Here is a 14553-nt window from a genome sequence, read left to right as displayed (position 1 = left end):
AAGAATAAGCCCAAGTCAGCATGGTTTTCCTGCGGGAAATCTTCCCTGACAAATCTGTTGAAATTCTTTGAGGAAATAACAGGCAGGATAGACAAAGGGAGTGTCAGTGGATATTGTTTAGTTGTATTTTCAGAAGGCCTTTGACAAAGTGCCACACTTCAGACTGGTTAACAAGAGAAGAGCCCATAGTATTACAGGAAAGATACTGACATGGATAGAAGGTTGGTTGACTTTCAGAAGGCAAAGAGTGGGAATAAAGGGGGTATTCTCTTGTTGGCTGCCAGTGACTAGTGGAGTTCTGCAGTTGGCACCACTTGTCACATTTTTGCCAATGATTTGAACGATGGAATTGATGGCTTGTTGGACAAATTTGCAGATGATACAAAGATAGGTGGAGGGGCAGGTATGGTTGAGGAAGCAGGAAGTCTGCGAAAGTCTTAGACAGATTTGGGAAATTGGCAAAGAAGTGGCAGATGGAGTACAGTATAGAGAAGTGTACAGCCATGCACTTTGGTAGAAGGAATAAAGGTGTAGACTAGTTTCTAAACGGGGAGCAAATTCAGAAATGGGAGGTGCAAAAGGACTTAGGAATCCTTGTGCAGGATTCCCTAAAGGTTAACTTTCAGGTTGAGTTGATGGTGAGGAAGGCAAATACAATGTTAGCATTCAGTTTGAGAGGACTAGAAAATAAAAGCAAAGATGTGATGCTGAGACTTTATAAGGCATTGGTCAGACTGCACTTGGAGTATTGTGAGCAGTTTTGGGTCTATTATCTAAGAAAGGATGTGCTGGCATTGGAGAGGGTTCAAAGGAGGTTCATGAGAATTATCCTGGGAATGAAAGGGTTAACACACAAGGAGCGTTTGATGGCTCTGGGCCTGTACTCACTGGAGTTTAGATGAATGGGGGGGGGGGGCGCGGGGAGGATCTTATTGAAACCTATTGAATGTTGGATGTAGAGAGGATGTTTGCTATAGTGGAGGATTCTAGGACCAGAGGACATAGCCTTAGAATACAAGAGTGTCCCTTTAGAACAGAGGTGAGGAGGAATTTCTTTAGCCAGAAGGAATTTATTGCCACAGACGGCTGTGGAGGCCAGGTCACTCGGTGTATTTAAAGCAGAGGTTGACAGGTTCTTCATTATTAAGGGTTATGGGAAGAAGGCAGGAGAAGGGGATTAAGACAGATAATACATCAGCCATGTTAGGATGGTGTAGAAGATAGGCTGAATGGCTTCATTATGCTCATATGTCTTATGGTCCTATGGCTCTTAGGCGGTATAAGGGAGCTCCCAACAAGTAACAGAACTGCTAGTGTACATTCTCAGCCTGTTATCAAGATGAGGTCAGGGCAATTTCCTCTGAAGCAAAATGGGAACAGACTTACAATGGAATGGTTTATGATTTAACCACATTCAGCATATTAAGAAAACCCGCTGAGGGCAAGTCAACAGAACCATGCTCTGGTCCTGACCAGGGCCCATAGTGTTTGCTGTTATTGGTAGAAAGAAAGGTTTGAATTGAAATAGTGCCTCAGGACATTCCAAAGCTCTTTACAGCCACTAGAGGACATTTTTTTCCACATTATATTCTATCTAAACAGAAAAGCAGAGTACCTATTAAACAGTGACAGGTTGGGAAATGTTCATGTTCCAATCAGCCTGAGTATATGTTCACAGAAATTATCGCTAACTTATATAACATGAAATTTGTTCTTTGGTGGCAGAAATACAGTGCAAATAGCATAAAACTACTATGCACTACAAAAATAAAGACATAGTACAAAAAAAGGAATAATGAGGTAGTGTTCATGATATGGTCAGAAATCTGATGGTGGAAGGGAAGAAACTATTCCTGATTTGTTGAACTTAAGCGCTGATTAAGAAGCCAAATGGTAAGTTTGTTCTCAAATCCTCTCATAATAAACAAGACTGTGGTGAACTACATATACCTGTCTGGACACGCCCCCTGCTGACTGCTCCTGTGGCTCCTCCCACAGACCCCGTATAAAGGCGATTGAGGTCTGAGCCCGGCCTCTCAGTCTCCAGGATGTAGTATGGTGGTCACTCACTGCTTGTTCCTTCTTCCAGTCAATAAAAGCCGACATCTCGCCTTACGTCTCGGAGTGAGTTATTGATGGTGCATCAATGACTACGACAATAATATTGGACCCTAGTGAGATCACACTTATCATATTGTGGACAGTTTACCAAATAAGGGAAATACTTACCTTAGGGGAAGTAAAAGGAGTGCAAAGAGTCACCAGCCTAGTTGTAGGGATGGTACATTTGCCATAGGAGGAGAGATTGAGTAGATTGGGAATGTAGTCTCTCAAGTCCAGGAAAGTGAGGGGAAACTTTGTTAAATTTATGACATTCTTACAGGGCTCAGCAGGCTGGATACAGGGAGGATATTCCCTCTGGCTAAGGAATCTAGAACTAGGGATCCCAGTCTGAGAATACAAGGTAGGCCATTAGAGGAGAGTTTATTGCTGAAGAGAGAGATATGCCTTTGAATTTCACTTCCCAAGAGAACAGTGGAGTCATTTTATTCAGACCTCCAAATTGATAGATGTCTGGATTAGTATTAAAGGAACCAAGGATATAGGGATTGTTCAGGAAAATGGACCTGAAATTAGATTAGCCGTGATCATGATGAATGGTGAGCAGGCTTGAAGGGTCTGATGGTCTATGTCCCATGGTTATTTTTGTTTACTTTTTCTGTAATTGTGCATAGTAAGCTCCCATAAATGCAAAGATTCAAAATGACATAAACAGTTAGAAAACATGCTTTAACGATTGAGGGAGTAACACATGGGTAATTTCACTGCTGTTCATCTGCCCTGGGATTTCTAGCTTCCATATGATATGCTGGCTGCGACTCCTTTTAACACCTTGTCTGAAAGGCAACATCACTTCCTCAGAGTGGTTCTGGGGGCATCAGCCTGGATTACGGGCAGTTTCTAGGGTGAGATTCAAACCCATGGCCTCAGTGGCAAGAGGGCTGCCTGCAGAGCCACAGAAGGGCTGGTCTTCCCTGGCACTGATATCCTTCGCCTTGACAAGTACAGAGATGAGTGCTGCTGCATTCCAATCACATGGAGTTAGGGGATTTGGCAACTTATTGCCCATGCCTTGAATACCTGGCAAAGGGATGTGGTTTCCATCTAACAGCTGAATGTGTCTCGTTTATCCCATCTTCACACCTGGTAGGGTTGAATTATTACATTCTTTTTCATTTAGTTTGCAACTTCAGACAGTGTTTTCCACCACAACAACAGAGTGTCTGTCTGGAGCAGATGGACAGTTTCTTTTGTGGAGTTACACAGGAACAAGCGGAGGACATTCCAGCCCCTTGGGTTTGTCTCATCATTTAGTTTGATCTCAGATCTGTAGCTCAGCCTCGCTTGTGTGCCTTTGCTCTATAATCTTTGATATCTTAAATTGTGGCACTTCATTGATACCCCCCTAATCAGAGATTTTAGTAGTGGAACTCTGACTTCTAACACTAGTGGGCAAAAATATTTCCTGATTCATACCTGAACTTTAAGATGATCTTCAACCCTTCTGGATTTCTACACCAGAGGAAATTATTCCCTGTCGTCTGTTTTATTTGTTGCTTCACTGATTGGAACTGTCCCCAGTCACAGAATCATTGAAATTACTGAAGTTCATAACATCAAAGTGGCCAAATGACTCCTTCTGTCTACCTTTATGAGTGGACAAGTAAGTGGTAAACTCTCCATATATTGGAATAGCTGTCCTTGAACTTTCTCAATGAAAGTGTTTGGTTGAAACCATTCAGGAGCAAATACATTCCTTTGGAAATTCCATCCCTGTAAAATTTGGGGTTGGGACTGTGTCTGAGTTGTGCGGTGAAAATTAACCTGGATTGATGAGGATGAGCATTGAGAGAAATGACTTCTGACTAACCAGAAAGGGCACACGGTGCACACAGCTCACAGAGCTGTTCCCTCACTACTCCAGCCACCCAACTTCAATCCTGCCTGTGTGGATTTTGCATGATCTCCTTGTGACCATGTGGATTTCCACTGAGTGCTCCAGTTTCTGGAGCAAAGGGAGAGAAGCTCTACTAGCTGCACCATTCTGCTGCCCACAAAGCTCTTTACAGTTTCAGTTACCATTATTACCTTTAATTCTACATTTATTGAATTATTTGCATGTAAACTCCCAGTTGCCAAAGTGGGATTCGAACTCAAGTATCTAGAGATATAGTAAATTCTGATTGCTGGCCAAGTAACGTAACCACAGCGCCGTCATATCCACACTTCATAGTGGATGAATGGGAGGCACAGAGAATGCAGAGAGACCATTTGAATGGCTTATGTAGACCTCGTGCAGTCAGCCACCCTCTCTGAGATTACAAGTGAAGATATCTTTGTTCAAAGGACATATCCTCGTGGCAATGTCAACATCAGTCCAACTGTACCAAAGGGGTGGCTTAATATTGATGCTTACAGAGAGTTCCCTGATTTCTCTATGTACCATGCCATCCAGGAAAGCTCGATTCATTTGGTTCATGCACAGAGTATGAAGAAAAAGTACAGAAAAGTAGTGACAGGCCTCTCTCACCCTCACCTTAGAACAGCAGAGGACAGGGGGCAGGATACCTCCTTGTCCCTCTTCGTTGTGAAGCATCCTGAACACATGAAGAAGGGGCAGCAAGGAGGGAAGTGGTTCGCCATTGGTGGGGCCCAGTACAAAGGGTGCATGTTCCAAATTCCACAGAGGAAGCTCCTGAGAGTGAACCGAGTTGGTAACTGGATCTGAAGGTACTGCTTTGTAATTAGCCATTTCAGTGGAACTGGGTCTACGTGATATTTCATTCTCCTCTGTGAGGGTGGGTTTAGGGGTTGGGTGGGGGGAAGAGCTCAGTGCCACCTCGATGCCAGATCACAAGTGAAGATGCATGCAACTGCCATCAGAGGCTTGTGGGGATTGAGGCACTGCAATATTATGGGGATATGATGAAGGGCCCTGATGAAGAGCCTCACCCCAAGGCGTCAACTGTTTGTTCTTCTCTATAGATGCTGCCTGATCTGCTGAGTTCCTCTAGCATTTTGTGTATATTACTACGTGGAGCAGACTTGATGGGCCGAATGGCATAATTCTGCTCCTACGTCTTATGGTCTAATATTAAGGGGCTCACCTCCTGAAAGCCCATCTTTTTGCATCAAGGAAATCCCGCGGGAAGTCTGTTTCTGCTGAAATCCTTCCAAAACGATATTGCTGGAAAGATCAAGCACCGATGATAGGTCTGAGAGGAGGAATCCCTGCTTTAAAAGCATAACTGGATTCTCTTAATGCAGACCAAATACAATGGAACACCCAGAGGGTCATCCAAGAGTCGCATCTGCACTCTCTACATCATAACTTAAGTACATCAAAAAAATGTAGAGCATTCATCAAAACAGATGCTAAAATATTTTTTACCGCGTTTCCTTGAACAAAGCCAAAAGACATTTTCAGACACTGTGTGTGGATATCAACATACAAGCTGGATATTTTGAAGAATTGTTTCCTACCTACCATGAGCAAATGTCTGCTGCTTGTATCCCAGTTCACAGCAAGCGCAGTACCAGAACAGAGGGCTTATTCCCAGCAGGAAGGACTGGACAGGCAGGGGTTCTTTACAGAACAGTCACCTTTGGCCCATTATGTTATCCTGACCTTTTAACCTACTCTAACATCAATCTAACCCTTCCTTCCCACATAGACCTCTATTTTTCTTTTGTCCATGTGCGCATCTAAGAGTCTCTTAATTGTCCCTAATGTACCTGCCTCTACCACCACCCTGGCAGTGCGTTTCATGCACCCACCACTCTCTGTAAAGAACACCTATCTGTGACATCCCCCCTAAATTTTCCTCTAATCACCTTAAAATGATGCCCTCTCATATTAGTCATTGGGAAAAAGTCTCTGGTTGCCCACTCTATGCCTTTTATCATCTTGTACACCTCTATCAAGTCATCCCTCATCCTCCTTCGCTCCAAAGAGAAAAGCCCCAGTTCACTCAATCTTTCCTTATAAGATATGCTCTCTAATTCAGGCAGCATCCTGGTAAATCTCACCTGTACCCTCTGTAATGCTTTCCCATCTTTCCTATAATGAGGCAACCAGAGCTAAACACAATATTCCAACTGTGATCTTATAGAGCTTCAACGTTATCTCAGAAAATAAGTTGTCTAATAGGTGGTTTTAAAGCTATGTTAGGGTTAGATGTCAGGATGATGTTTCCACCTGTAGGGAAGACCAGAACCCACAGTCATAAAAATATGGACAGTAAAAATTGCAATAGGGAATTCTGGAGAAATTCTATCCTGGGAGAATGGGAAAATGTGGTTCTCACTACCATAAGGACAGTTTTAGGTAAACTGAAGAGAAACATTTAAGATGAATTGTTCCTGGTTAAAGACAGAAGGGGTAGAAGGATGTGGTGAATGGAGGAGATATTGATGGGAGCAGGCTTTTGTGAAGTATATATAACAGCAGGGATCAGTTGGGTCAAATAGCCTGTTCTGTACTGTAAATATGCCATTATATTCACTCATCACTCCTTGTGGCCATTTATATCATGCCTCCAACTTAAGAACTTCCTCCTTTAGGAAACCCTTTGTGGCCTCTTCCCTCTCCATCTCCAACATTCTCCATCCCCACAACCCTCAGAGATCTCATTGACTGAGCAGCTAAGTTGCAAATGGGAGCTGAGAGAGCAACGTACAGAGTTCACAACAGCCAAGATTTCCTGGAGAAACTTGATTTGACTGATCACCTAAAACCTGTGCCTGTCATTAAACCAGATAAATTAGCTGAGGAAGATATGGGAAGATATGGGAAGATACTGACCTTTCTTTATTCTGCTGGGAGAAATTGAAACTGTGAATAAAATATGAGATGGAAACAGAGTCTGGATCCTTGAAGAAACTCCAAACATTTGTTTGCAGAAGTCATGATAAACAAAGCAGAATAAATACAGTTCAGTCAAGAGGCAATTGGATGTCAAACCCCTGGATTCCACCACATCAATGCCACAAGAAAGACCAGGAATATGGATCATTGGTCAATTTCATCTGAACTATTTTGTGCAGGTGAAAAAATATCCTTTTTAACTAGGTCAGTTCACTATTGAAGTTATATGCGCCTTTGCTGTGAATTTAGAGGACACAGGCTGTGGGATTGGAAAAATGGCAGATGAAACTTTAAGGGCTGATGACAATTGTCAGGAGGGAGACAGAGCTCTGAAAGTCTTTGGAAACAAAACATGTCGGTGACGTTTACCAAAGGAGATTGGATTTGAAGGTGGCAAACAGCAATGAATTGGAAAGATGTCAGGTGTGGTAGCTCAGCGATTGTGCTCCAACTCCATAGTGTTGAGCACACATCCAAGCTGACATACCCCATGCAGTACTGAGGGAGTGCTATGCTTTTAGGGGCTTGGTCTTTCAGAGATGTTAAACTGAGGCCCTGACTTGCCTGGCAGAGAAATGGAATTGATCCCATCTTGCCACTGAAAGTGGTGCAAGTTCTGCTTGGCCTTCTGGCCAATTATTACCCTCATTACCATTATTAAAACAATGTGTCTGTTCTTATCATTGAATTACCACTTGTAGGGGATTGCTGTAGGAAAATTTGCAGCTGGACTTCTCTAGAGCTGACAGAAGGAACTGCAAATATAAGTACTTCATTGGTTCAGACTGTTTTGGGGATACCTCCGAAGAAAAGAAGGAAAACTTGTTCTTTCCTTCAGGATATGGGTCTCAGGGAATGTTCATATTGATATTGGTATTGGAATTAGTTTATTATTGTCACATGTACCAAGATACAGTGAGAAGCTTATCTTGCATATTGTTCAGGTAGAATACTAACAATGCAGAATAAAGTGTAAAAGCTTCTGAGAAAGTGCAGTGCAGACAGACAATAAAGTGCAAGATCATAACAAGGTAGATTATAAGGCAAAGAGACCATCTCATTGTACAAAAAGTCTGTTCAGTAGTCTAATCATAGCAGGGTAGAAGCTGTCCTTGAGCCTGGTGTTACGTGAATTCAGGCTTTTGTATCTTCCACCCGATGGGAGAGGGGAGAAGAGAGAATGTCTGGAGTGTGTGGGGTCTTTGATTTACCGAGCAGACGGAAGTGTAGACTTAGAGGAGAAACTGCTTCCTGTGATGTGCTGAGCAGTGTCCACAACTCTGCAGTTTCTTGCAGTCACATGCAGAGCAGTTGCCAGACCAAGCCATTGTGTATCCGGACAGAATTCTTTCTGTGGTGCATCAATAAAAAATGGTGAGTGTTGACAGGGACGTGATGAATTTCTTTAGCCTCCTGAGGAAGTAGAGGTGGTGGTGAACTTTCTTGGCTGTGGCGTCAACATGGTTGGCTTTCTCTTTCTCCCCACCCTCCTGCTCTCTCTCCCCCTCCCCCCACTCTTCACCCTCTCCTCCTCTCTCTCTCTCCCCCCTCTTCCTTTTTCCTTCTCTCCCTCTCTCCTCCCCTCTCCCCTCCCCCTATACTGCCATTAAATCATTGCATGTAAGATTGAGAGACATACTTAGGTTTACATGGAGGCAAACACTCCAGTGCAATCACACTGCTTGTCTCGCTTTCTTTAGGGAGCAGGAGCCTTGGTTGTCAAGGTGGTTGAGTAGCGGTCACCTTCACTGCTTCACCAGTGCCCCCCACCGCCACAAGCACCTCCCCTTCTCCCAAACCCATCACGTCAGTGGAATCACATTGAGTGTGCACTTTTGTCTATGTTGTTTTGGTGTCAGCAAAGACTCTGTCACCTCACAAGTCGGCAATACTGAAGTGTTACAGCAGGTAGTGCTGCTGCTGAACAGTTCCAGTGACCTGGGTTTCAACTCCAGCCTCGGGTGCTGTCTGTGTGAAGCTTGCTCGTCCTTTCTATCACCATGGGGGATTTCTTTGAGAGTTCCAGTCTCCTCATCCCAAGAATCTGTGGGTTGGTAGATTGATTTTCCACTGGAAATGGCCCTAAGAGTGTTGGTGAGGGGTAGAATTGAGGAGGAGGGGGTGAAGTTAATGGGAATATGTGGAGAACTAAACAGTTTAGGTTAGGATGAATGTAAATGGGTGCTTTTTTTAAATAATTTTTTTTAATTGAATTTTCAAATAGGTTACAGAAGGAAAAAAAAATGATCAACCCTTCCCCCCTCCCCCCTAACATAGCCCTAAAGAAAAAAAAGAAAAAAGAAAGAATGCCTGGATATCAGAAGATCCCCACATGCTCCATGGAGTTCATAATAGCTTTAATATGTATATTTATTTCTTTCCCCAGATAACCAATAATTTTATCTTTGGAGCACCTATATATTTAATCCTATATTTTGTAAATAAGGGCACCAAATTTTCAGAAATATTTCATATTTATCTCTTAAATTATAAGTAATTTTTTCAAGTGGAATGCAGCTAAAAATTTCATTCTTCCAACGATCTATACTTAAGTATGAATCCAATTTCCAAGTAACTGCAATAGCCTTTTTGGCTACTGCCAATGCAATTTTTATGAATTCTTTCTGATATTTATTCAATTTGGATTTCGATTTTATCCCTTCAATATCGCCTAGTAAAAATAATGTTGGGTTATGTGGAAGTTGTATTCTAATAATTTGTTCCAGTAAAACTCTTAAATTTGTCCAAAAAGGTTGAATTTTAAGACAAGACCAAGTAGAGTGTAAAAAAGTACCAATTTCTTGATTACATCGAAAACATTGATCAGATAAATTTGAGTTTAATCTATTTTTTTTGTGGTGTAATATATAATTGATGTAAAAAGTTATATTGTACTAATCTTAGTTGAACATTTATTGTATTTGTCATACTGTCAAGACAATCTTGACCAACTTGTTTCATTGCCTGTTTTTGAATCAAATTATACATACCAGAAATAATTTTTAAAATTTTTCCTTTATGAATTAAAGTTTCTATTTCATTAGGTTTCGGCAATAACATTGTTTGACCCAGTTTATCTCTTAAATAAGCCCTTAATTGGAAATAACAGAAAAGAGTGTTATTTGATATTTTGTATTTATTCTTTAATTGGTCAAATGACATTAATATACCTCCTTCAAAACAGTCTCCTATATATCTAATCCCTTTGTGAAACCAGTTATATAAAAGTTGATTATCCATTGTAAAAGGAATAAGTTTATTTTGAATTAAAGGTCTCTTTGCTAATAAAGATTTCTTTATCTCATCATCAACATTTATCTTATTCCATAAATCAATCAGATGTTTTAGTATAGGAGATTCTTTTTTTTCCCATATCCATTTAGATTCCCATTTATATATAAAATCTTCTGGTATATTTTCTCCTATTTTATCTAATTCTATTCTAATCCATGCTGGTTTATCTTCATCAAAAAAAGATGCAATAAATCTAAGTTGATTTGCTTTGTAATAATTCTTAAAATTTGGTAATTGTAACCCTCCTAGGTCAAATTTCCATGTCAATTTTTCCAACGATATTCTTGACATCTTACCTTTCCAAAGGAACTTCCTCACACATTTATTTAACTCTTGAAAAAACTTCTGTGGTAATTGTATTGGTAGTGTTTGGAATAAATATTGTAATCTAGGGAATATATTCATTTTTACAGCATTGACTCTACCTACTAATGTTATTGGTAACATCATCCATTTGTCAAGATTCTCTTGAATTTTTTTCAATAATGGCAAATAATTTAGTTTATATAAATTCTTTATATCATTATCAACTTTTATACCTAAATACTTTATACCACTTATCGGCCATCTAAATTGAGTTATTAATCGACATTGACTATAATCTCCTTTAGTAAGGGGTAGAATTTCACTTTTATCCCAATTTATTTTGTACCCTGATATTTTCCCATATTCTTCCAATCTAGAAGATAATTTATGCAACAAATGCAATGGGTTAGTTAGATAAATCAGAACATCATCAGCAAATAAGTTAATCTTATATTCCTCCTGATTAACTCTGAAACCCATAATATGAGTCAGTTCTAATTAATTCAGCTAATGTATCACCAACACAAATAAAGCAGGTGATAATGGACAACCTTGTCTAGTTGACCTTGTTAACTGAAATGATGTTGAAATTTGGCCATTTGTCACCACTTTAGCTTTGGGGTTAGTATTTAAGGTTTTAATCCATTTTATAAAAGATACTCCTAATCCATATTTTTCCAATACCTTAAAAAAAATCCCATTCCAGTCTATCAAATGCTTTTTCTGCATCCAAAGCAACTGCCACACTCATTTCTTCCCTCTTTTGTTCCAAATGAATTATGCTAAGTAACTGAGTTACATTATCTGCTGATTGTCTATTTTTAATAAATCCTGTTTGGTTGATGTGTATTAATTTTGGTAAGTATTTAGATAATCTATTAGATAAAATCTTTGCTATTATTTTATAGTCCATGTTCAACAAAGAAATAGGTCTATATGATGTTGGCTTTAAAAGATCTCTGTCTTTTTTTGGCAATACTATTAAAATAGCCGTCGAAAAAGATTCTGGAAGTTTATGCGTTCTTTCCGCTTGGTGTATTAGCTCCATAAAAGGAGGAATTAATAAATCTTTAAACTTTTAGTAAAATTCAGGTGGAAAACCATCTTCTCCTGGAGATTTATTACTCTGAAGTGATCCTAGAGCGTCTTCGACCTCTTTTAATGTAAAAGACACATCTAATCCCTTCTGTTCTTCTGAATTCAATTTTGGAAGAGTTATTTGTGATAAAAACCTTTCTATCTCAACAATATCATTTTGTAATTCTGATTGATACAGTTCAGAATAAAAAATTTTTTGAAGTTTCATTGATTTCTAAAGGTTTATAAGTAATTTTATTTACACTTGTTCTAATTGCATTTAACATTTTGGAAGCCTGGTCTGTTTTTAACTGCCAAGCAGGAATCTTGTATGATCTTTCACCTAGTTCATAATATCTCTGTTTAGTTCTCATAATTGCTTTTTCTGTTCAGTATGTCTGAAGTGTATTATATTGTAGCTTCTTATTAACAAGTTGTCTTTGTTTTTCTTCTGTCATATATCTTTGAGATTCTTTTTCTAATTTTGTAATCTCTTTTTCCAATTGATCTATTTCTACCATATATTCCTTCTTAATTTTAGTATAACTTATTATCTGGCCTCTCAAATATGCCTTCATCGCTTCCCATAATATAAATTTATCATCAACTGAATGTGAGTTTGTATCTAAAAAAAACTGAATCTGTTTTTCATAAAATCACAAAAATCTTGCGTTTTAATAATATTGAATTAAATCTCCATCTGTAAATTGATTCCTCCTTATCCATCATTATCATTGTCATCATCAAGGGGGAATGATCTGACAATATTCTTGCTTTATATTCCATATTTTTCACTCTGTCTTGAATACTCGCTGATAGTAGGAAAAAATCTATCCTTGAATAAGTTTTATGTCTATTTGAATAAAATGAATAATCTCTTTCTCTTGGGTTAATTCTTCTCCATATATCAATCAAATTTAAATCTTTCATCAATGATAAAGTTAATTTTGCTACTTTTGGTTTTGTAACAACCTTTGTTGACCTATCTAAAACTGGGTCTAGACAAAAGTTAAAGTCTCCACCTATTAATATTTTATCGTGTGCGTCAGCCAAATTCAAAAAAGCCTCTTGTATAAATTTTACATCGTTTTCATTTGGTGCATAAATATTCATAAGAGTCCATAGTTCTGAAAAGATTTGACAATGTATAATTACATATCTTCCCGCAGAATCAATTAATACATTTTGTATTTTAATTGGTAAAGTTTTGTTAACCAAAATTGCAACTCCCCTCGCTTTTGAATTAAATGAAGCTGCAATAACATTTCCGACCCAATCTCTCTTTAATTTCTGATGTTCTATCTCTGTTAAATGTGGTTCTTGTATAAAAGCTATATCTATTTCCATTTTTTTAATGTATGTTAAAATTCTTTTTCTTTTCACCGGTCCATTAAGCCCATTAACATTAAAACTTTAAAAATTCATTAACTTAGTCATTATTTTTAACGGGGTTACTCCAATCTATAATAATACATAATATTTCAACTCTCGTAGTACCTTGGGGAATTGTTTTAAAATTCTCCATGTTGCTATGTGTCTTCCCTCCGATCATCCAGGCAAAGAAAGAAAGATAAAAGAAAAATAGATTATAAAGAAAAAAAACAAAACCCCCCCTGCTCATGTTGTGAATGAAAAAAAACACATTACCCCCCCTCCATTGTGCAGATCATGGCAAACGCCATGATTACACACGTGAATCCCATAGCGATCGATCCTAAGTTCCCCCAGCTCCCCCATAGCATGAAAAAAGTATATGTAAGAGAAGAAAAAATAATATCACTACTCTCAATTAATATTTCTCAAATTTTTACCTTTCTCCCCCTGTATCATATAATTAAAAGTATATTTAAATATTCTTCTGTCCTTAATGTCCATCAACTCACTTCAATGTCCGCGTCTTCATCTTTAATCTGTTTCACTTTTAAATCTTTACCGTGCCTAGCGAATATTTGGGAGTTCTTGTGCAAACTCCTCTGCATCCCGATGATCAGTAAAAAATCTTCTTTTTCCATCATCCAAAAAAATTATCAATGTTGCCGGGTGGCGCAATATAAATTTATAACCCTTTTCCCATAAAACTTTTTCGCTGGATTAAATTCCTTCTTTCTTTTCAAAAGGTCATAACTTATATCAGGATAGAAAAGAACTGTTTTCCCTTCTATCATCAATGCCTCATTTCTCTTTCTGGCACATTGGACAGCTGCCTTCAGGATCTTTTCTTTATCTTGATATCTTAAGCATTTTATCAAGATTGGTCCTGGGTTTTGATCAGGTTGAGGTTTTGGTTTTAAGGCTCTGTGGACCCTTTCGATTTCAATCAACTGGGTTCCCTCTTCCATTTCCAAATTTTCCAGGATTCATTTTTGAAAAAATCATATTGAATCCTTTCCCTCTATCCCTTCTTTAAGACCAACAATTTTAATATTATTTCGTCTACTAAAATTTTCAAGCACGTCTATTTTTTCCAACAGTCATTTTCTTTCTGATGTCCAGGCAAGAATATTATCTTCCATTTTATTCACTCTATCAATAGTGTCTCCCGTTATTTCTTCCAACTTTTTAACTTTCTTGCCCATTTTCTCCTGTTTTTTTCACCATTTTATCAAACATAGTCTTCATATTTTTAATATCTTCTTTTATTATTTTTAATGTTTTTAATTCTTTTAATTAATGCAATTTGCACCAAAGCTTTTCTTATGTCTCCAGAAGATCTTCCACCTCCAACCTCTTCCTGTTGTTCTTCTTTTGCCTCCTCATCTTCATCTGTGTATTCCCGAGAATCCGAATCTACCTCAGATTCATTTTCACTTCCACTTCCAATTGTAGCTGAGATTTGTAGTTTGAATTGCTCGTGTTTGCGCATGCCCCTTCCTTCGCGCACGCGCAGTTCCTGTTGTTCCTTCTTGGAGACTGTTGATGTTGCCACTGATTCCTGCTCTGTATCGCCG

The sequence above is a fragment of the Hypanus sabinus genome, chromosome X1 (genome assembly GCF_030144855.1).
Source record: "Hypanus sabinus isolate sHypSab1 chromosome X1, sHypSab1.hap1, whole genome shotgun sequence".
In the NCBI taxonomy this organism is placed as follows: Eukaryota; Metazoa; Chordata; class Chondrichthyes; order Myliobatiformes; family Dasyatidae; genus Hypanus; species Hypanus sabinus.
The sequence above is the reverse complement of the archived record's forward strand: the minus strand, read 5'-3'. Positions refer to the sequence as shown.